The sequence below is a fragment of the Canis aureus genome, chromosome 30 (genome assembly GCF_053574225.1).
Source record: "Canis aureus isolate CA01 chromosome 30, VMU_Caureus_v.1.0, whole genome shotgun sequence".
Taxonomy (NCBI): domain Eukaryota; kingdom Metazoa; phylum Chordata; class Mammalia; order Carnivora; family Canidae; genus Canis; species Canis aureus.
In genome coordinates this window covers 11,130,273-11,153,705 of record NC_135640.1, presented here as the reverse complement: position 1 = coordinate 11,153,705, position 23,433 = coordinate 11,130,273, and the positions used below count along the sequence as shown (strand labels likewise).

General features: G+C 34.6%; 1 long non-coding RNA gene across 4 annotated transcripts in view; it reads right to left on the bottom strand.

The window, feature by feature from the left end:
• Nucleotides 1–23,433, bottom strand: part of LOC144301585 (uncharacterized) — a 74,666-nt gene that overhangs the window by 26,793 nt on the left and 24,440 nt on the right. For 2 of the 4 annotated variants that reach the window (XR_013368349.1, XR_013368347.1), the window contains one exon: nt 6,029–6,208. The exons of 1 other annotated variant lie outside the window; for it this stretch is intronic. This is a non-coding gene — a long non-coding RNA (uncharacterized LOC144301585). Of the gene's footprint in view, nt 1–6,017; nt 6,209–23,433 lie in introns of all 4 variants that reach the window. One more of the 4 variants, XR_013368348.1, reaches the window with a different exon arrangement.

Genomic DNA, 23,433 nt, shown 5'->3' with positions numbered 1-23,433 from the left:
CAGAGATCTTAAGGTTTATCTGTTATAGCATCTGGAGATACACTATATCTACAAGGGTCAACTACCTCAATGATATCCAGATAAAATTGCTTTTAATAGACAAAATTGTTTTCATATATGAAAGGTTTTCTCATTTATATGCATGTCAAATTTCCTGTGATAATTTTAACAGATTCAACATCTATAAACTATGAACAGAAAAACAAAACAAAGTAAGTAAATTGTTGAGGGGTTGGTTAATCAAACACTTTATGTCAACTAAAGTCATTATATCCTTTAAAGTCTAGATAAAATTGGTTGGTTTCCATTTTATTGTTTGTAGTCATATAGCATCTAAGATTTCTTCAAAACCTGAGTTTTATGCCACTTGATGACCTACAAGCTCATTAATAACCTTAAAGTTCAGGCTTCTGTTAATTTACTTGAATGTATTAGTCATATTTTTCTATTTTTTTTTTCTTCAGGGGATATAAGCAAAGGAGTCATGTAACCTTTTTATTTAATACATGCACTGATAGTCCCAAATGCATATATGAACTCACACACACCATGTACATTTACACACTCTCACTCGAAGGCTCTAGATGTTTTTCAGACATCACTGCAGGTTGAGAAAAATAATTATAGTGCAGAAAATATAGCAACTTAATTATAAGACTCACTATCTATTGAAGTTAATTTGGCCATCCTACCATTATGAATTTTTTTTAACTTTTATTTTATTATGATAGTCACACAGAGAGAGAGAGAGAGAGAGGCAGAGACATAGGCAGAGGGAGAAGCAGGCTCCATGCACCGGGAGCCCAACGTGGGATTCGATCCGGGTCTCCAGGATCGTGCCCTGGGCCAAAGGCAGGCGCTAAACCACTGCGCCACCCAGGGATCCCCCATTATGAATTTTTTACTTCCTTGTTCTTATCTCACCCAAGATAACTTCATACTCTCCTCATCTTTTTGAGTCCTTTTTAATTTTTCTCTCTGTCCTCTCTTTGATTCCAAAGCAATTTAGATATTTCTCTGTTCTACCCTCTTTTCCCAGACTCTAGCTTTTTAATACATTTCTGGACTATCACATTATCTTCCTAAACAAGACAATTTTTTCCCTGTAGATACTCCAGAAGAAATTAATTTATATCATTACAACTTTAAGAAGAGTTATAAAAACTAAACTGCAGTCCTAGCTGAACAAAATGAAGTAGCACACTAGCCTTTAAATGTTTAGTTCATTCTTTCTTTTGAATGTTAATGAAAACATAATTGCATAATACAGGTCATATTTAAATTTTTATTCTTGACTTCTTAAAATTAGGCTTATAAAACTATGGTAAATTCCCTTTAGAATGCCTAAAGACATAACCTATTAAGTGACAATGGTTAAAATAATTTATGAAAAAGTCATTCTTTCATTTTATTGTAAAAGGTCTGCTAAGGAGCAATGAAATTTAGTAAACTGTCTGTATCCTATAAGTTTTCTTATCAAGAAATGTCAAGCCACAGTTAAGACACCGAAGACAGAGTGAGAAAGTATAAAGATTCATGAGGTGACCAGGTAATGACAGGAGACAGGCCTTACAAGTGTAAGTGCATCATGTTCATTCATTGATACTAACTGGAAACAGCTATTTATTTTTCAAATTCTATACACATAAGCTCTAGTGGTTTTAGATTTCTACGTTGTTCTAAAGCATTGGCATCAGTAAAAGATATTCAGAACTCTTTGATACAGTTGACTGGCAGCAATTTCTATGCCAAATTTTAGTGGGGGTTCTATTTGGTATAGCATACAAATTAAAATATTAGGTTTTTATGATATATAGCTGGGAGCAAAGGATGAAAGTGATTAAAGAGGCACAATCATAGAAAACTCAGACAAGTACCCTCAACCAAATTTCTCCCACCATTCTACTCAGAAAAAGTAACTCTCACTATTTGAATCATCCACGAGGCTTAGGATAGTAACTTCACAGGAAATTTCTGAAATAGCAATCCATGAATCTTTGTGAGCTTTTATCTCAGATAATACATCCTTACACAGACATATTTTAATGAGTTTGGGGGACAGCAAGTTGGAGGCATCAAACCAATGCTAAATGTCCAACTGGAAAGAGCAGACAAGACCTTGTATACATTACCAGGAGGTCGCAGGGAATAATAAACAAATTGAGGGAGAAAGATGGAGACTTATTTTTAAAATCATAACAACTGGGGTACCTGGGTGGCTCAGTAGTTCAGAATTTGCCTGGGGCTCAGGTCATGATCCCAGAGTCCTGGGATTGAGTTCTGCATCAAGCTCCCCAGGGAGCCTGCTTCTCCCTCTGCCTATGTCTCTGCCTCTCTCTATCTCTCATGAATAAATAAATACAATCTTTTAAAAAATAATAAAATAAAATCATAACAACATAGCATAGAATTTTTCCTATAATAGCTGCTTAGTGCTTTTTTTCCTTTTCCCTATTGTAGCTTCATTCTGGAACACAGGTTAAGTTATCTCAAGAATCCAAAATAATATATAAATGATCTGTTTGAATTAATAATTAGATCTACCAAATTTGATGGAGGGAAAGTAAGTATACAAAAATCAACTATATATATTTTTTTTCTATCAATAAATAGACAATAAAATTTAAAATAATGTACTATTTTTAGTACATCAGAAAATGTCAAGTGCAAAAGAATAAATCTATATAAACCCTACATAGACAAAAAAGATTATTGAGGGTAATTTGGTAATATCTAATAAAATTTTAAAAAGTCATTTCTTTCCTTTACGTAAAATTTATTTTTAATGCACACAACTCCCAGTATGATGACACTTCCTGCAACTTTGAAGCCATTAAAATATTCATTTAGCTTTTAAGTGTTTAAATTATGTTTCATAGTGATTATATCAGATTTCTAGAGAATTTTAAAATAGTTTGTAGCTATCCCTTATTATATAATATGAAATGTAAAAGATTATACTAAATTGTTATTTGCAAAATATCCAGTTGAAAATATTCAGTACTCTGATTTACTAACTTTCCAGCTTAAAAAAGCTTAATATTATTTAGCATGTAATAAAGATTTCCTAGGTCATTATTTGTTTTAAAGCTAATGTATTCAAAATTCCTTTAAATATCTACTCACCTTTCGACTTGTTAATATAGAAAATAACATTTTTAACAAAAAAATTTAGTTTGCTAAAAGCAGTTTTAAAATCCAAAATAGGGAGACCTGGGTGGCTCAGCGGTTGAGCGTCGGCCTTTGGCTCAAAGTGTAATACTGGGATCAAAGATCGAGTCCCACATTGGGCTCCTTGCAGGAGCCTACTTCTCCCTCTGCCTATGTCTCTGCCTCTCTCTCTCTCTCTTTCTCTATCTTTCTCTCTCATGAATAAACAAATCTTAAAAAAACAATAGGTAAAAAAGCAAAACTATCTACATTTTAAATATTAAGAAACATTTTACAGTTTTATGAAGAGGCAAGAAAACATTTTTATAATCTTTATTTTTCTTTTCTAGAAGCATCCCTGATTAGATTTTACTAATCAGTACTATCCACTTGTTTTGAGAAAACCTAATTTAATAACATTTGACCTTCCACACAAATTTCAGGCACTTAAACTGAAATCCGTAGTGCTTCATCTCTGTACTAACTGCCAAATTTGCTCTCATACCATATGTCCAAAATACAATTTGCATTTGAATTGAGAAGAGTAAATGATATTTTAATGATTTCATGTGCTGAAGAATGAGGTAGATGGCAGAAAGGGAAAACAATGCACATTCAATAGACTTCTCATTTGTGATATTCTTTCAGTCGTGACACTTTGCCAAAGGAAGGCTACATTCTCTAGAGTTATTAATGAATAATCCCTTAAAATAAATATTAACTTTAGAAAGAATTAAAAGTATACCATAATACTCTTATGAAAGATCAGCTGCAAAGCCATGTTAAATTGAGCATTGCCTATCCATTTTCACTAAGTATTATGATTAGATGATAAATAAAATCCCACTTGATGATTTGCTGCCTCGCATAGAAAAAAATGACAACACGTACTTAAGGTGCTTTTGAAAAATGAAACACATTTTATTAATATTTCAAACATGATATATTTTCAGAAAACCTGACCCATTTCACAAAATACTAAAAAGCAAAAAAAATAAATAAATAAATAAAATAAAATAAAATAAAATAAAATAAAATAAAATAAAATAAAATAAAATAAATAAAAAGCTACCCAGAACAGGAGTTGTGTTTCTCTTAAAATGACAAATATCACTTGAGGTCATCAAAGTAGACAGATTCAGTTTTTTTATTTTTGATTATTCAGTTTTTGCTTTCTAGGTATTACAAAATCTATAATTTTAGACCTTATTTGATCATAATATAAAATCATCTTAGTTGACTGTCTATATGTTAAGATTCCATATGAAATTAAAGGCATTGAAAATGGAAACATAGGCCATAGTTTGTAAATATATTTCAACTATTTGAATGGAAATATATATTGCATGTCAGTATAAGACTGACCCATTAGGGCAATGAGAGAAATTTATTTAAAGGAAGAGAAATCCAGGATGGTATGTGTGAGATACTCTTGTATGTGTTTTCCTAATTAAGATGATAAACAGTATGACTTTTATTTTTTTTATTTTTATTTTTTAAGATTTTATTTATTCATGAGAGACAGAGAGAGAGAGAGAGAGAGAGAGAGAGAGAGATGCATAGACACAGGCAGAGGGAGAAGCAGGCTCCATGCAGGGAGCCCGACGCAGGACCCGATCCTGCGTCTCCAGGATCACACCCTGGGTTGAAGGCAGGCGCTAAACCGCTGCGCCACCCGGGCTGCCCACAGTATGACTTCTAGAGACAATGAGGAAAAAAAAAAAAAAAAAAAAAAGTGGGAAACAGTAATCCCCGTAATAGTAATAGTGAATGAACACACATTTTTATTCTAACAATTGATCTCCATTTTTTTTTTTTAAGATTTTACTTTATTTAGAGAGAGATTGTGTGTGTGAGTGAGAGGAGGAGTAAAGGTAGAGGGAAAGAAAGAATCTTCAGCAGACTCTATGCTGAGCACAGAGCTCAACTTGGTGCTTGATCCCAGGACCCTAAGATTATGACCCGAGCTGAAATCAAGAATTAGATGCTGGGGTGCCTGGGTGGCTCAGTGGTTAAGTGTCTGCTTTGGCTCAGGCCCTGATCCCAGGGTCCTGGGATTGAGTCCCTTTTGGGGCTCACCACAGGGAGCCTGCTTCTCCCTCTGCCTATGTCTCTGTCTCTCTCTGTGTCTCTCATGAACAAATTAATTTTTTAAAAAAAGAGTTGGATGCCTAACCAACTGAGTCACTCAGGTGCCCCAATTGATCTCTATTCGTAATAAAACAACCAATAGAAAAGTTTCTAAGTACAGTTGACATAAATACAGGCTGTCACAGTTTTCTTGGACATTTGTTTTCACTGGGTAGCATAGGAAAATAAAATAGTTATGTTTATCTGTAATATGTGTCAATAAATAGCTGCATATCTTGAAATATCCAAATCTTTAACTGAATTATAAATTAGTGTCATACTATCTTCAACTGTGTATTTACAAAGAGACAGTGTTTAGAGTCATATAACCCTAAACTTAAAATGTGTTATGGCAATAATTGAATCCAGCCTTCATTTTATGGAAGTGCAAACTGAAATGCAGTGAGATTAAATGACATGCCAATGATTTCACAGACAACAAACTGGGCTCATAATCCCACTCATCTGACTGATGAGTCAAGAGGTAGCACCAAGTTGCTTTTTTCTAACCATATAAACCTCACTGGAAAAAAGTTATCATGCGTGTATCACTGAGAACAGGATATAATGCTTTGAGTAATAACAGTTTATATATGGTTTAACCTCATAACAAGTAAATCTAAATATTTGTGATGGAGCGTGTTATCTCCACGTACATATCTTCTATTCTTTCCTCTTTGTTTTCCTTCCTTTTCTCCCACCCTCCCTCCCTTCTTATAATAATAGATTCTACTCACCACCACTTCACCTCAGTTTAAACTGAAGATACACTTATGCAGCTGGAAACTATATGTCCCAGACTTGATAGCAGCAAAATGCAATTTCTTGACTCAGTTGGCTCCAATAGTGTACAACTGGTAATGTTGTGTCTGTTTCTCATCATCTTGTTGAGAGAGCCTCTTGCCCTTCTTTTTTCTCTTATTTTTGGCTGGAAATGGTAGTAATTTGGAAGCACATCAGAGATGGCAATCAGGTATTCCTTCTATGGTGGGATTTTTTTGTAGTGTAGCATATAAATATTTTAGTTTTCAAACTCATGATGAACACTCACATTTCCATTCAGTTTTATTATTTTTGAATCATTAATTGAAACTAACAGGATCCTTTAAAGGAAATAGGAATTTAAAACTTGGTTAAAAAGAGTTTATGGTCAAGTACTCTGTTCATGGTCTTCCCTGTGCCTTACTAGCAGAAACACATAGTGAGGGGCGCCTGGATGGCTCAGTCTGTTAAGTGGCCGGGTTGGGCTCAGGTCCTGATCCCAGGGTCCCAGGATCAAGCCCCACACTGGGCCCTCTGCTCCTCAAGGAGTCTGCTTCTCTCCTCCTCACCCCATCCCTGCTCATGCTTGTGTACTCTCTCTCTCTCTCTCTGAAATAAGTAAATAATTTTTTTTTAAAGAAACACATAGTGAGTGTGAGTGTTACCAAAATGCCCATGTAACTTAAAGTCAATCTTAAATTGACTTGTTATGGTGTGTGAATTCTCATGAACACATTTACTTACAAAAGACCTTTGTAAATACATGCTATGTTTACTGGCATTATTTTTTTGGTGTGGAGACATAAGTTTTGAGTAATCTAACAATTTTTTACTTAACAGAAAGTAGGATCAATATATCTGATGAACAAGAATTTAAAAAATTAAAAAAAATTCTGGATCCAGTCCCAGATCAGAAAGAGATCAATAAAACCATGGAGCTCTACACAATATTAGGAAGCATACATAAAAATACCTTTCTAGAGCTTAACACATGTCAAGCACCGTTCTAAACAAAATAGATGCCTTAATTATTTTACTTAGTTTTCATAATATTCCTGTCACTTAATATTATTGCCATTTTTATTATTATTGATTTATAGATAAGAATCTATAAATCAATAAGGCTCTTAATGTCTGAAGCATGAATCTAGTAAATATTAGTACGGGATTCAAATTCAGACAGTATAACTTCAGATTATCTACTCTAGCCACTATCCTATAAGGCTTCTTACAATGTAATGGGGCATCTGAGACATGGATAATCATGTGTCTGTAATGTGAAAATCAGGGAAGAACACTTTTTTAAAACAGGGTTGCCAGAGAAAAATGTGTCCAGATACAAATTTGATCAATGCTTTATACATAAACTGTTGGTGATGTAATTACACTGGTTTTGAATAGTACCCTTTCTGACTTGATAAGTCACAAGAATAATTCTAGGAACCAAATATTAGAAATAAACAGATCATTAAGTTTCACAAGTTAAACCCTGTATTGACTAGAATTTCTGAATTGTCTTACTTTTTCATTTTATTCTTAGACAGCCAGCACAAACCTATGTTACCATGTGAATACTCCCTCTCTGCTTCAAGGAGATTCTCCAATGTTTATTCATGTCAATAATTGTTGAGTATTTAGAATCTTAGGCTTTAAAAAAATAAAAAAATAAAAAAATCCTATAGATCCAGAGGATAACCAATAAATACTTGTGTGTTGAAAAAGAAATGCAATGAAGAAAAAATAATTTTTAACACATACTATGAGTCATTTTACACATTGTCTTTTACATTCAACAAAAACCTTGAGAATAAGCCCCAGGTGTCAAGGAAAATCATAATATAGTAGAAGAGCACAAAAGTACAAAATAATTAAAAAAGCATTAGTATAGGGAATTCAAGGGTGAGAAGATAAATGCTGAGTGTAAAAGGAATAAAGCAAAAGCTAGCTCCACGTTTTCAAATTGAACTACTGGTATTCCAGTATGGGGAGGTCACTTTGAGGTTCCTGTCTCTATGACTTCCAAAGTTAGAGAGTGTGACTCAGGCCAGAAGCGGCAGAAACAATCCCAACTCAAGAAGTGATGTCCAAATTGTCCCTCAGCAGCAGAAGCAATAGTAGAGGTGCATATCTGAGCATTAACAACAACACAGTTTGCTAAAATATCTTCAGGTAATTGAAGGTATTTTCAGGAAAGGAGCCCAGTACCGCACTGATCCAGTTAGATGCTGAATGAGCATTACCGAGAATCTTGCCCTGTGCCTGCTCATTCTCTATACATAGCCTGAATCACTAAGCTTACACACTCTCATCCATGAGCATGACTTTCCTGCTGAGATTTAAAATAGAAAGAAAACCACTCAGTAAAAGTTTCAGCTTAATCAGTCATACTTTGGAAAGCTAGCCAACATGTATACCCATCATCCATCTGGGCAAAAGGCTTTACAGCTTTTAGACATTAAATGACTCACTCTGCAAAGCTCTTTCCAGACTAATGGTGGCTCTAATTTCTCTATTAGGCGGACCAGAATATTAGGGAGGCAAATCTTTGCTATTATGCTCCCAGAGAATGAACTCCCCCAAAGCATAGCTGAGTATAATAGCTGATAAAACCTTGAAAAGCACAAGGTTAAAATTGTGTTTATCTGCACCATGCCATCTGTATCCCCTAACAGCTTGAACAGGAAGGATTTGTTCCTAAAGCATTATTATTTTTACTAAAAATTGTCCTTGTTTTTCACTACCCCGAGGAAATAAATGGCATTGTAAAAATGAGACTGCATTTATTATAACCTAACCTATGGACCACTTTTTCAGAAGTAATTTGGTCATTTGACATCATATACCTCCCAGTGAGGATAAATAGAAATAATGCTTTTTGTTCTTTTCAAGTTCAACTTGCCCTTTATGTCAGCTTTCCTCTCACATTCTTTTTTATACAGTTATCCATATCATAATTTGTTTATATTAAATAAATCTTTTCCCAAAATATTCCTGAGCTTGTTTGTCAACTTTAATATTTTACTGTTTTATTACTATATGATGCTAGATGCCAATATGGTGCTCCTGGAGAGCTATTAACTAGAGGTATTAACTAGTCCCAAGGGGGACTTATGGGTACAGACAGTAATACTTTTGGAGTTAGTACTAATTACATAGTTGTGTTTCACTGTGTGAAAATCCACAAGGCTCTAAACTTAGGATTTGTTTATCTTTTGTCTGCAAATGTCACATTTTTTTAGTTACCTCCAACTAAATAAATAAACACAAGTAAGAAAATTATTTGGAACTATAATCTTTACTTCTTAAAATGAACAGTTATAATGTACTGGGGATGCAGTGAGTACACACTAGTAGCTGTACTTCTACTCAATTATGATGGGGGCAAACACAAAACCTTTACATGACCCATGAACACTCACATAATTCTTTAAAATAGGTAAAAATACTACACTAACATGTACATTTGGGTAGGCTTTGGAGCATCCCTGCTATGATCAGAGTTTATTCGTGGTGCATCACATTAAAAAGTTGGATTTAAACCTTCAGTAGTAACATGAGAAACTGAAAGACATAATCCCAAAAGGCTTTTACCTTGATTTAAGAAAGATTGCTTTCAACCCTAGAATGCTGTTTGAAAATCAAGGGATTCTTTCTATATTAAGTACAAAAGTGGAATTATTAAAAATGAATTAAATCTCCCAAATTATCTAGTCCACCATTTCCTTAACATGACAGATATCTAGAGAAGGTAAGGAAGAAACTACGGAACATATAGTAAGAAGAAGAATTTCAGAGGAAATTATGGAGAGTTAGAAGAAAACTGGTTTAGATTATCAAACATTCTGGGATCCCTGGGTGGTGCAGCGGTTTGGCGCCTGCCTTTGGCCCAGGGCGCGATCCTGGAGACCCGGGATCGAATCCCATGTCAGGCTCCCGGTGCATGGAGCCTGCTTCTCTCTCTGCCTCTCTGCCTATGTGTCTGCCTCTCTCTCTCTCTCTCTCTCTGTGACTATCATAAATAAATAAAATAAAACAATTAAAAAAAAAGATTATCAAACATTCTAAATTTTTCTTATCAGTTCACTAGAAGGAAGAAAATTCCAAAAATCAAGAATTTGTCCACCCTGGGTGTCCCTGGCTTATCTGCTTTTGGCTCAGGTCATGATCTCTGAGTCCTGGGATTGAGTCTCAGGGTGTCAGGCTCCCTGCTTAGTGGAGAGTCTGCTTTTCCCTCTCTCTCCTTCTTCCCCTCTTCCCCCACATCCTCATGCTCTCTCTCTCTCTCTCTCAAATAAATAAATAAAATCTTTAAAAAAAATTTTGTCCACCCAAAGATATTCTATAGGTGAATAGATCTCCCTAACAGGGCAAGATTATTTGATAGTTTCTGTACACATGCTTGCATAATTGTTAACTAAGTGATCATTTGAAGATTAGGTACATGGGAATGTTGTATTAGCTGTACAGATAGAGTAGGTAAAGAGATCATTTCTATCGGTGAAGCAATGAATCCAAGTGAAAGGTTGAAACAAATAAGAAGTTACTAATTAGCTCACCTATCTTTGAAAGAGTAAATTAAATTTATAAATTTATAAATTTAATGATCATATACTGCAAAATACTTAATACAAAGTTAATAAGTATAAAAGTTAGAGTCAAGGAAAACAAAACAAAACGAATACTGGAGAACTAACCTTTCAGTATTTGTACCCCTCCTGGGCACAAGGTAAAAATCTCACTCTCTCATCCCCACACTATCAGGAGAAGAGCCCTTCCTTACATTCCCCATGTGCTGACTCATGCTATAAATAAAGAGAAACCTTTTTTTTTTTTTTTAATTAACAGATTTTTATGTTCCTGATTACTACAGGATAACCCAGCCTACACCTAGTCATACATATAACCAAAAGCAAACAATAATGTCTAATGTTCATGGAACAAGAATGAGAGGTTTAGTAGGTACATCAAAAAGAAGGCATACGGGCACCCTAGGTGGCTCGGTGGTTGAGCATCTGCTTTTGGCTCAGGTCATGATCCCGGGATCCTGGGACTGAGTCCTGCATCAGGCTCCCCTGTGGGGAGCCTGCTTCTCCCTCTTTCTGTGTCTCTGCCTCTTTCTCTGTGTCTCTCATGAATAAATAAATTAAAAATCTTTTTTAAAAAGTCATAAACATAATTAAAAATGAATGAAAAATAATGATATTATTAACAAAAAGATTCAAAGTATAATTAGGGAAGGTGAGATGCTTTTGTATGACTCTGCATTTATATGATTGAATGAAAGGCCTGCAACTTGTTCACATCACCCTATATCTACCTACATAACCTACATAAACAATAACCTGACTCTGATCTTAACTTTGTAATGCATTTTGGTCAAAAGCACTGTTGCAAATGTGAAATAGACATGTGAAAATGCTTGCATATTTGACATTTTTTTTCTAATTCCTCTTAAAAACCTGTTGCCTTGTTAATGAAGTAGGATAGACTGGTATTTGATGAGGGACATGTGCTCCCTGGATGCCATTGACCCAGCTGACAAGCACTTGGCTGCAAGGCACTAGAGTGAGACCATCCAAAACCAGTGTCGGCTAAGCCCAGTCCATACTAGAAAATCTATGCTCTGCAAAAGTGTGAGCTACATAAATGGTTGTTGTTTCAAACCAACTGAGTTTTGGGGATAATTGGTTACATAGAAAAAACCAACCATTATCAGTATTGATAGCAAAGTGCTATAGTATTCATCAGGCCTTTTGCATTTGCTCATGGCAGTTACTACATCCATCTGCAACTATCAAAAATGAGGGGAAGAGGTTCAGGCTGTTAATAATTCCATGCAGTATTTAAATACACTTACTTTAGCAGAGTTTAGGCTCTCCTCCTATCCTCTTGCTTTATCCTGGGCAAGCCTTAGGGGAAAATTTGGACTGCTGTTAGTGGAACTGCTGTGTATGTGGACCCCCATTGTCGTGCCAGCCAGGTACAAAGGCAACATCACTACTAGGGTACTGGATGTTCTAAGGACATTCCTGATGATGACTTAGCTCCTTTTCTAGGTTTATTTGTTTTTCCTTTCTTATTCAATGATTCCAATTGTAAATAAAGCTTTCAATAACTTTATTATACACACACATCATTATAGATATTGGTAGCAAAATACCATTGGGGGGTTTGTTATGCAGGTAAAGAAATTTCTCAACATATGTGGGAAGGAAAAATAAGGAAGGCTTAGAAAATTCAATATAAAATTACAGGCATTACAATGTTATTTGACATATATTATATAATTATAATTTTATGCAATTATACAATTATATTTAAATTTTAATAATATACTATAAAATAACAAAATAGAATATATAATTATAACTATATAATTATAATATAATCATATAATTTATAACAGGGAATATAGAATAATATGTTATTAAAAATAATGAGACAATCCATCCCAATTATTAAAAAGAGAAATTCTAAAAACTGTTTACTTGTGAGCAGTAGGGATAGGAAAGAGGTGACAATATAAGATATTCTTCATTTTATTCATTTTTGTGCTGCCTGAATTTTTAGTTCCTTGGACATGAAATGCATTTCTAATAAATACAGAGGCATAAGGAGAATACAATTTTCTTTCCCAACTTAACACAAAGAATATACTATTTGTTTCAAGTACAAGTAAATAATTTAACTACATAATTTAAAATTTTATATATTGGAAATAGGCTTAACATGGGACAGAACACAAAATCTGCATTAGTTTTTTATAGTTTTATTGAGATGCAAATGATGTACACTACACATACTTAAGGTGCATAATTTGATGTGTTTAGATACATGAATACAGCCAAGAAACTCTCACCACTATCAGGAAAATGAACATTTCAATCAACCTGAGATGTTTCTTTGTGTACAGTTGTAATCAATCTCACCCACTCCAGACCACCCAGTAATTGATCTGCTTTCTGTGACTATGGAGTAGTTTGCATTTCTAGAATTTTATATAAATGGAATCATAGAATATATACTCATAGAATATATACTCTTTTTTTTAATGTAGCTTTTTCACTCATCGCTATTATTTTGAGGTTTAATAATGTTGTTGCATATACCAATACTTTTTTACTTTTAATTAAGTAGTATTTTGTTGTATGGGTTAATCAATGTGAACTCCATTGGTGACCTCGCCAAGGGCAGTCTTTGGAGGAACAGAGCCCATATGTAGTGGATGGGAACTATGTAAATGAAGATGATACACTGAAAAAAATATATATATATGAAGTTTTGTTCTGAAAAGAACATAGAAACTGCATTACAGAGAGATGAATCAATTATGCAATGTTTGAGCTTATGTTTACTTTTTGGCTTGTTGGTTAATTGTTTTGTTTGTTTTATAAGATGGGAGATACCAGAGCATCTTTTTAACCTGGAATGCAAGTTCCAGAAAAAAGCAAGACATTTGATGACAGCAATACAGATGGTCACATCAGGAGTAAAATTCATGAGAAAGCAAGAATGGCATTTAATAGAATCAGTGATATTTTTCACTAAAATAGGTGAGAACCTAAAAGAGTATGAAAACAAAGGTCCATGGTTGGAAGTTCTGGTGGTAGGAAGATAAGGAAAACACTGTATGTTTATTTCTCTCTTCTAAAATAGAAAACAAAAAACAAAAATAGAAATTTAAAGAGGGATGTTAGGGATGGTAATATCGGAGATTTCAGAAGACAGAGTTGAGAGACTATTTACCTTCAGATTGAATTTATAGAGCTCTGAAATAAGCATTTTCTTCCCTGAACTAATTGGGGTAAATTATTTTTTTTCTTTTTTTTTAATTTTTTATTTATTTATGATAGTCACAGAGAGAGAGAGAGAGAGAGAGAGAGGCAGAGACACAGGCAGAGGGAGAAGCAGGCTCCATGCACCGGGAGCCCGACGTGGGATTCGATTCCGGGTCTCCAGGATCGCGCCCTGGGCCAAAGGCAGGCGCCAAACCGCTGCGCCACCCAGGGATCCCTAGTTGGGGTAAATTATTAAAAAATATTTGACAAGTGACAAAATAGAGAGATATTTGGACTTAAAACTCTGCTACTTAAATGCATGAATTTGGACAACTTACATCACTGTAATTAGCCCCAACTTTTCCATCTATAAAACACAAATGACACCTCAAAATTTGTATTCTCTTATTCCATTTTCCCTTATGAAAATCATAATCATATGAGTAGTTCTGAACAAATTGAGTCACTGATGCTTATGAAATTATTCTTATCAGTATGAGATCAAAAGTAAGGGAGTGCATTGTAGAAATCTGGAAATCTGCAGCCCTAACTGGAAGTAATGTGATTGTGCTGGTGTGAGCTCCTCAGATACTTGAAGTGGAAGTGAGCAAAGGGAAGTTTTCCTCTTTCTCAACATTGATTCCTCCCATAGTTATTTGTTTTTCCTTTTTCGTTTTTCTCCTTTGCTGAATATTCTGTATGAATGAGTTCCTTTTAGGAGATCAGCAGAGTGTCTGCGTGTTGGTATAATTAGTAGAAGCACACTAGTTTCATTGACTTCCTAGTTGTTGGTGGTTCCCACTGGATGCTGAATGGACAGGAGATTGCAGCTGTGGTCATCTGGAGACATCTGATCGGGTCCATACTACCTGAGGGCCTGGAAGGACTCCGAGAGGAATGAGCACTGATGAGACTATAAAGACCTGTGAAACAAGAAATTGTCCCAAATCCTTTTTCTTGCTGCTCGGTACAATTCCCTGTTTGCCACTCTGCTGAAGGTCCCATCAGTTTGAGTAATGAGGCTAAAAACCAACACAAGATTAATTACTCTAAGCCCAGTGAGTTTTAGTCTGGAAGCAGCTTTAGATGGATTAACCACCAATTTCATAATAGGTGGCAGAGAGGAGTGGGGAACAAATGGAAAATAATGCACATAGAGGAAAATTCACACAGGTACTTCCAGGAAATATAAAACATAAATAAAAATATCCATAATTACTAATATAAAACATGGAATATTATCTAATAGATGAGCTTAGGCTTGGAAAAGTCATGGATAGCAAATTTTATTAAGCAGCAGTGCCATACTCAAACCCAGGTTTTTCGTTTTACTTTAGTTCAAAGAATTAAGTGTCTTTGCTCACTAATCAAATTCTAAAAAAGTAAAAGGAAGTGCTCTGGGGTGAATTAGAAACTTCTTTCTTTCTTATGCAAGTTTTATGTAAGAAAATTCAATAAATGTTTTATAGAATTTGTAGACCAAATTTTGATAAGTTAATAAGAATTAGATAAGCTGCTAAAAATAATTTTGAGGTAGTTTGTAATATTAAATATTCATATAGACAAATTATCTTTAATAAGTACATTATCATTAATGAATATTTGTATTTGAGTTATTTTGCCTACAAGCAGTTGTATGTTTTTTTTTTTTTTAGTTGTATGTTTTAATTATCACTTAGTCTTCTGTAAACATAACTACTAAACTTTATGAATCATTCTCTCCTTTCCCCACCCAAAATGAAAGAAAATTCTTCAAAGCAACCAGAGGCTTTTGTCTTACTATTTTTGCACACCCACACACAGATCATAGTGTTAATTCAGCCTAGGCTGCTAAATTTTCAATTAATGCTCTACCAAGCTAAATAAACTTGAGCCACTATATATAGTACTTAGAAAGCTATGAGATTATAATGTTGCGTTTGCTCTTTAGGTTGTTTTTCCTCAACACTAGGTAAAGGGTTTGAAGGGAAATTAAAGTACCTGTAACATAATTTCCTGTTTCTATATATAAGTTCACAATTTACTCTTCATGCCAAGAGCTTGGAACAACTGCCAAAATAATACTACTGCTAGCAAAATGACCAATAATGACATTTTTTGTCATGTTTGAGAATAATAATTCTTGTATCTCTGTTATTTTTTGTATACATAGAATTAATTAAAAATCTTTCTTTCTTTTTTAATAGAGACATAATTGACAGAAAGCATTGGTAGTTTCAGTTGTATGACATAGTGATTCAATATTTGTATATATTCAGAAATGATCACCACAGTAAGTTTAATTAACATCCCTAATCTCACATAGTTACAATTTTTTTTCTTTTGATGAGAATTTTTAAGACCTACTCTCTTAGCAGCTTTCAAATGAGCAATTCGTTATTATTAACCATCATCATCATACTGTACATTACATCCCCAGGACTTATTTAGCTTATAAGCAGAAATTTGTACCTTATGACCCCTCCCCACTTCACCCTATTTATTTTTATATGATAATACTTTATATAGTGTTTATTATGTGTAGGCAATAGTCTAAATATTTTTATTGATGTTAAATTATTTATCTCCATGTCTTATTTGGGGTCCTCCAAGAAGAAGGCACTGTGGTAGGATGAGATATGAAAGACATTTATGAGGAGTAATACCCATGTTGGATAAAGGTGAGGAGATAAAAGTATAAAAGAAGCTTCAGACTTCAAAGCAGGCAAGACATCTGGAGAAAGGAGGGGGAGAAGGAAAGATGATTCCAGGAAGAGTCTCACACCGCAGAATGGTTCTAGGAAAGATTTGCCAAGTCAGTGGCAGTCCCTGAATCAAAGCTGACAGTGAGTGAAGGCCCAACTCCTATAGAAGTGGGTGGCACCAGAACCCCGGCCTGGTCAGGCAGTGGCTGGAAGCATCCCAGGAGAAGGATGGCTTCTGTGCAAGTGCTAGGATGGATGCGGAAGGTGGTACCCTGAGACAATAGTCAACTTTGCATTTGCTTACAATCAGTTTTCATGAAGGCCTTCTGAGCACTTCAACTCCATACCTGTCACTCTCCACAACAACCCTCTGAGTTACATACCATTCCATTTTAATTATGAGAAGACAGAGAGATAGAGGTTAATTGAAGTACCCAAGTTCATATCTCAATGTCCAATCAAGCTACACAAATTTCCTCATTTGTTGTGTGATTGTTTCACACGTTCTCTGACAAATTTCCATGTACTGCATATAATTTATGATAAACTCAGAAGATAATTCTACCAGTGTAGATGTTAATATTTAGAATATTAACAGAATATGCAATCTCCATGTGATGTGCTTTTAAACTCCTTCTCAGAAGAAACTGCACAAATCAACACCAGATCGAGAAGGTTAAAAAATGGGTAGAAATGTTAGAAGCTTCCTGCAATAGTAAACAAAAATTCTAGAAAGAAATCTCAGAGAGATTTAAACTCATTTATTTTTATTGATTTTCATCTGCCTTCTTATACCGAGGCAATATGGGCAACATTAGGGAAAGGATGAATCACATACTATGAGGCCTTCTTTTCTCTGATTCTCATGGTTGCTGAAGTAAAAAAAAAAAAAAAAAAATGGGTTATCTCTTCAGGCCAATATCCTGTCATCTAGAAGTTAATTTTTATTTTTTCAAAGGATAACCCCTCAAAATATGTGAGTACTCTTTGCAACAGGAACACAGAGACTAAGGTAGTGTACAATGTAGCATACTATTAAACAAGGCTCTGATCTGTTGAACATTTGTCTTAACTCACCAGATTTCCAATTTTTCATCTATGCACAAGAGGAATTGGATTCTATCCGAAATGTGAAAAGAAAGAGGGTCATCAGTCACCTGATATATATATATATATATATATATATATATATATATATATATATAAAATCAGGTATCCTGGCCCAAATGCAGAGAATCACTTTAATTAAATTACAGCGAGGACAGGAAATTTTCTAAAAGTGTATCAGGATAGATTTGGTTTGGGAATCACTAAACTAGATTAGCTAAGTCATAAAATCCCTTTAGAAAAAAAAAAACTACTTACTTAATGCTAACATTTAAAACTCATTTACGAAACTGCTTACATTCAATTAAATTTACTATGATTTCTTTTCATCTATGCCATGTAACCAGGAAGAGTATCAAAATACATTACACTTCGTTTTTAGCCAAATATCACCCCAAATATAACATTCTAATGCATAATGTAAATTAGAAACATAACCCATCTGCTAATTGGATAATGAAATCTTTTGTACCAAAACGTAAAAATATCTATAGTATCTGCAATGATATGTTAATCAACTATTATTGGTAGAAATGCTTCTATTTATTTAAGACAAAATTTCACATGACTTGAACACAACAATTTTTTCAAGTGGGTATTCTTTGTCTATTTGGAAGCCCAGCCTTCAACCATGCAGTCTAAAATTTCAGTTGAATGATGTTTTTAATTTAGGTTTCCCTATTTTCATATAGCAGCAGTAGATTACCACTTCATGTTACAATTACTCACAGTGCTTATCTGTAAATGAAATTCAAAAACATGATGTGAACATAATGGGCTGCCAGCACAGGCAGAGACACAACTACTCCTGCTCCTATCACACCTTGTGTCAACATGTTCATTCACAATAATAAAAAAAAAAGACACCTCTGAGGAAATAATTTGATTAAACCTTATCAGAGCAACTAACATTTCCTATTTGTGTGTAACATTTCAAATACCTAAAAATGTACAAGCTGATCTGCATAGCAGGGAAGTATATGCCATGGAAACATTTTTCAACATACAGCAAGGAGACAGTGAACTCCGTTGTCTTTGTTTCCGTTTCCACGTGACATTGCAGGTGTGCAGCAAAGAAAACCTTGCAGTGTTTTCTTGATGCCGTTGTTTGGAAACTGATGTAAACCCTATTTAAAGCCTCCCAAGTAGAGTCGTTGCATTAGATAGCTTAATTTAAGAACATTATATAACTTAAACTGCCTCCCACTGCTTCCACCACCAACTTCCTCCCAAATAGATACACATAAATATTATTTTAATCCAGAGTTTATCAGTCTTTTATATAAAGGCCATCAGAAACATTGCTATCGTGCTAGTTAACTCTATGCTTTACTCTGTCCAATTCTGAAATCAGGAAGAACTATGGAGTGAATTGAAGATGAAAGACCTAAATAGGCAAGAGTTATATCATCCTTTTAGGGATCAAGGGGAAAGGTTCTCAAAACCACCTTTGAATTTTGCAGTATGTAATTAAAAGAACAATTCATGATCTCTGCAATAAAGTAAGTAGTACAAACATGCATAAAGAAAAACTTATTTTCTTTATCATTTTCATCCCATTCCTTACTATCTTTATCCCATTTCAATCCCATCCCCTTGGCTGAGTCAATATTGACTATTAAGTGTGCACTCTGCGACACCTACATGTGTACATATAGAGATTTTGAACTTTACCTGTTGATTTTAACACAAATTAGACACCACCTAGTAACTTGCTTTTTTCCAGTTGCTTTTTTCCCCTCTTTGGTTTCTCCCTTCCCCGACGACCAGCTTATGCCCTCATGCTCTCTCTCCTCTCTCTCTCCAATCTCCTTCCTTCCTTCCTTCCTTCCTTCCTTTCTTCCTTCCTTCCTTCCTTCCTCCTTCTTTTCTCTTCCTTTAATCTGCCTATGCCTATGCACAGGAGGCATTTTAGAGCTCCACCAGGAAACTGAAAGCAATCTAGATTTTGAAGCCTGGAGAAACTAGAGTTCAAAATAAAAACTGCTCTTGGTTTTCAGATCTGCAATGCAGGGGTTTGTTGCCTGCAGGATTTGGGTGCAATTCCCACAGAATCCACTGAAAACCTCATGTTCTCTGTCCTTGTATCTGTACCATCATTCTCTCTTTCCAAAAGCTGTGTAATAGCCTCTCATTGGTAGCATTAACACAGATTTCTGTTGGCAAGAGAGTTGGGTAGATATAGATCGCAATTTCATCCTTTGAGAGGCACAGGAGAGTGTGCAAGTGAGAGGAACAAGGTTGAAATAACTATAGACAATTCGGTAAAAGATTTAATATTTTTGAGACTTTGCATAACTATAATTTTTTTTACATCACAAAAGATTTTTTAAAAAAGGCTGAGGATAGGTTTATGTTGAAATCGCCCCTCCTTTCTCTCTCAATTTCTCCCTTAATCTCTCTTTATCTCTCACTTGCTCTCACTCTCTTTCATATGATTGCTTAATCACCAAATTTTTGAAATTTCATAAGTATAGACTTCCCTATAGATATTTTTGGAGGGATTATTTATTTTAATTCCTTGGACTAGGGAATAAGTTGTACTTAGAATCTGAAAACTAATGGTTTTCAATTTTAATGAATTTCCTCATACATTTTTCTTTAATAATGTCCCAAAAGCATTTCAGTATGACTTTCAGAAACTTCTGTTACTTGGATATATGCTTTACTGAATCAATATCTGTTATTTTTTGTTTTCCATTTATTTACGTGTTAGTTCTATTTTCTGCAAGATGTTTATCACCATTTATCTTCTAGCCTTCTTATGTCTTTTTTTTTTAATTTCCAAAATTTTGTGATTAAAAAAAAAGTTCCCTTTTATATCAGTTTTTTTTCCCCCACAGATAGAATATCTTCTATCAGATGTCTTTTTAGGCAGTGAAGCTACTTTACATAGATGTCAGGTACTAAAAGTGGCAGGAGGTTGGGAAAGACTGGACATCTTTGATAACAGAGCTGACATAGCAGCCCTGTTACCTCTGGACAAGCATATCTTGCTGATGTCATTGCTATTTCTAGTCACCTTTTACAAGGGTTTGAGAAAGGCAACTTATTGCTACTTATTGACTTGTCAGTCAGAGGAGCATCATGTTCAAATTCCAAAGGTTATAAGTGAAGGAAGGTAAAAGGTGACTTTCTAGGAGCTTCTACTACTAATTTTTCCTTAAATCTCCTTGATTAGATCATGGTCACAATACTAAAATTATTTGCAAAGGAGTCCGGGAAAAATGTGTGTGTGTGCGTGTGTGTGTGTGTGTGTGTTTGAGGATACTTCATACCCCAATAATTTAGGTTTCTATTTCTATGTCAGTAGCTTCAATCTTTTTAGAGTCCATCCTTTTGGCAAGCTAGCTATTAAGGGGTATAGTGATTCCCATATACTGAAAGATTCAATCTCTTCATAAGGGACAGATTCCAAATTTCATCCAGGTACAAACAGCCCAAAGCCCAGGATGTTTACTTCCAGTGTATATGTCTGTACCAAGATGGTAGATGATACCTCATGGTCCACTAACCTGAAGTTAGTAGATGAGTCCTCTGTCCTCAATAATAATGAGTGTACAAAGGTGGGGATAGAATAATGTATCTGCAATAAAAATTCCCATTTAGAAGACATACAAATAAATTACTAGTGCATGGTTTTACCAAATACATCTGTGTAAGCATAACATAAACTCTTGTCCTGAGGCAGGCTCTGGCTCTGCTTTCTGGAAGGTATTTCCTTTTCAATATTCCTTGGGCTACAACTAAAATGGACAATGGGAAGGATATCCAGAATTCTTAAGGGATATATAGTTTTATTTTTTATTTTTTTTAAAGATTGTATTTATTTATTCATAGAGACACACAGAGAGAGAGAGAAAGGCAGAGACACAGGCAGAGGGAGAAGTAGATGCCATGCAGGGACGCAGGACTCGATCCAGGGTCTCCAGGACCACACCCTGGGCTGCAGGCGGCGCTAAACTGCTGCGCCACCGGGGCCACCCAGGATATATAGTTTTAACAGCTGACTCTGTGACAGTATAGGTTCAGGATCCTTTAAATTATTTTAAGGTACTTACAGTCACAGGCTAAGTAGGGTAAGAATGGAGATTCTTTAAGAAATAATAATAATAATAATAAAATATTAATATTCTCATTCCCAAGAATAATAGATTTCAAAAATTTCCTTACATCAGTGGTTACATCAGTGTATGTCACCCCTGTGAGTGATCTAGTACCTTCATAAGAAATTTAGGATATTTTGGAACGCACCTTTTTTTGGGATCTAAGAAAACATAGTAGAGAGAGTACAAAATAAGATGCCACAAAATCTAGTTTGTTTCTACATCTATATTCACTAGGTATTTGGCTTTGAACAAGAAACAGACTTTCCTTAACTTAGTTTTGTCTTCTTTAAAATGCTATTAACCTCTACAACGAACAAATGAGATAATATGAACGAAAGTGTTTTGTGGATTATAAAATAGTCCATTATATTAGGTATTATTGTTATGACAGCAATCACTGAAAAGCACCTACTATAATAGAAAATTTTCTTTATATCAAGTATGTCATAAAAGAAAAAAATTATATAATGTGCTGAGCATGCTATCAAGTATTGTATATTGCTCAAGGGACATTTCTATGAGAACTTGGCATTGCTATTCTCTCAGTGTCAATGCATCATGTGGCTCATTATAGAGCATCATTATTTGGGGCATCTTTCACAAATTTCACATATAATGAATATATATAATTTTCTTTTTTGAAGCAAAAATAGAGAGTGTGGGTTCTTATGATAGAAAGGATTACAATTTATTGTAGAAATAAATTCTTATAAAAGGCTGTATGCCCTTGTTTCAACAAGCCTTTATTAAAAGCCCAGCTCAAATATATTTCTTAATGGCTGATGAACTATGCAAAAAACATACTGAACACTAGGAAAAATCTGGGGCGAGTCACAACGTGCAAATATAGATGTACCAGTCTACGCTTTCTATCGTGCCAATGGATTTTTTTCCCTAGTGCTCCTGGAATGAATCCATAATACTCTGTCTTATACACATATCTAGGGCTCCAGCCCAGGGCAATCTTTTCACTGTCAAGAACCAGTGTCAAAACACTGGCATCAGATAAGTAAAATGTAGAAAACAAAGCTACATTTTAACCATCCAGTCAAAGAATGCTGGCTACATAGATATTACTTTTGTGTAGAGAAAATTATTTAAACAGAGTGAATGACTTACTTTCATATAACCCAGGCAAATTATTAAATTTTAATTTTCAGGAGTTTGTATATGGAAGCATTACATATATGTGGTGACATAGGGTGTATGTATGTATGTATCACTATATATATGAGCATATATGTGCCTACATTTGCACTTATACACATATATACATGTATAGACTCATTTGCACATATGGTATTTAAAGATATTAAACATAATATATATTTATGCATAATTATCATTATATTTTTACAATGGAAAATCTATCTCATTTCCACCTCCATCTAACCTACATATACACAAAAATAAAGATTATTACTATTTTAAGACTTTTTTTTTTTTTTATTGATTTATGATAGTCATACAGAGAGAGAGGGAGAGAGGCAGAGACATAGGCAGAGGGAGAAGAAGCAGGCTCCATGCACCAGGAGCCTGACGTGGGATTCGATCCCGGGTCTCCAGGATCGCGCCCTGGGCCAAAGGCAGGCGCCAAACCGCTGCGCCACCCAGAGATCCCCAAGACTTTATTTTCTTGATGTTACCTATATTTACACAAGTGACAAAGGATATATGACCTAATACTCTATTACATAAAAAATAACATACCAT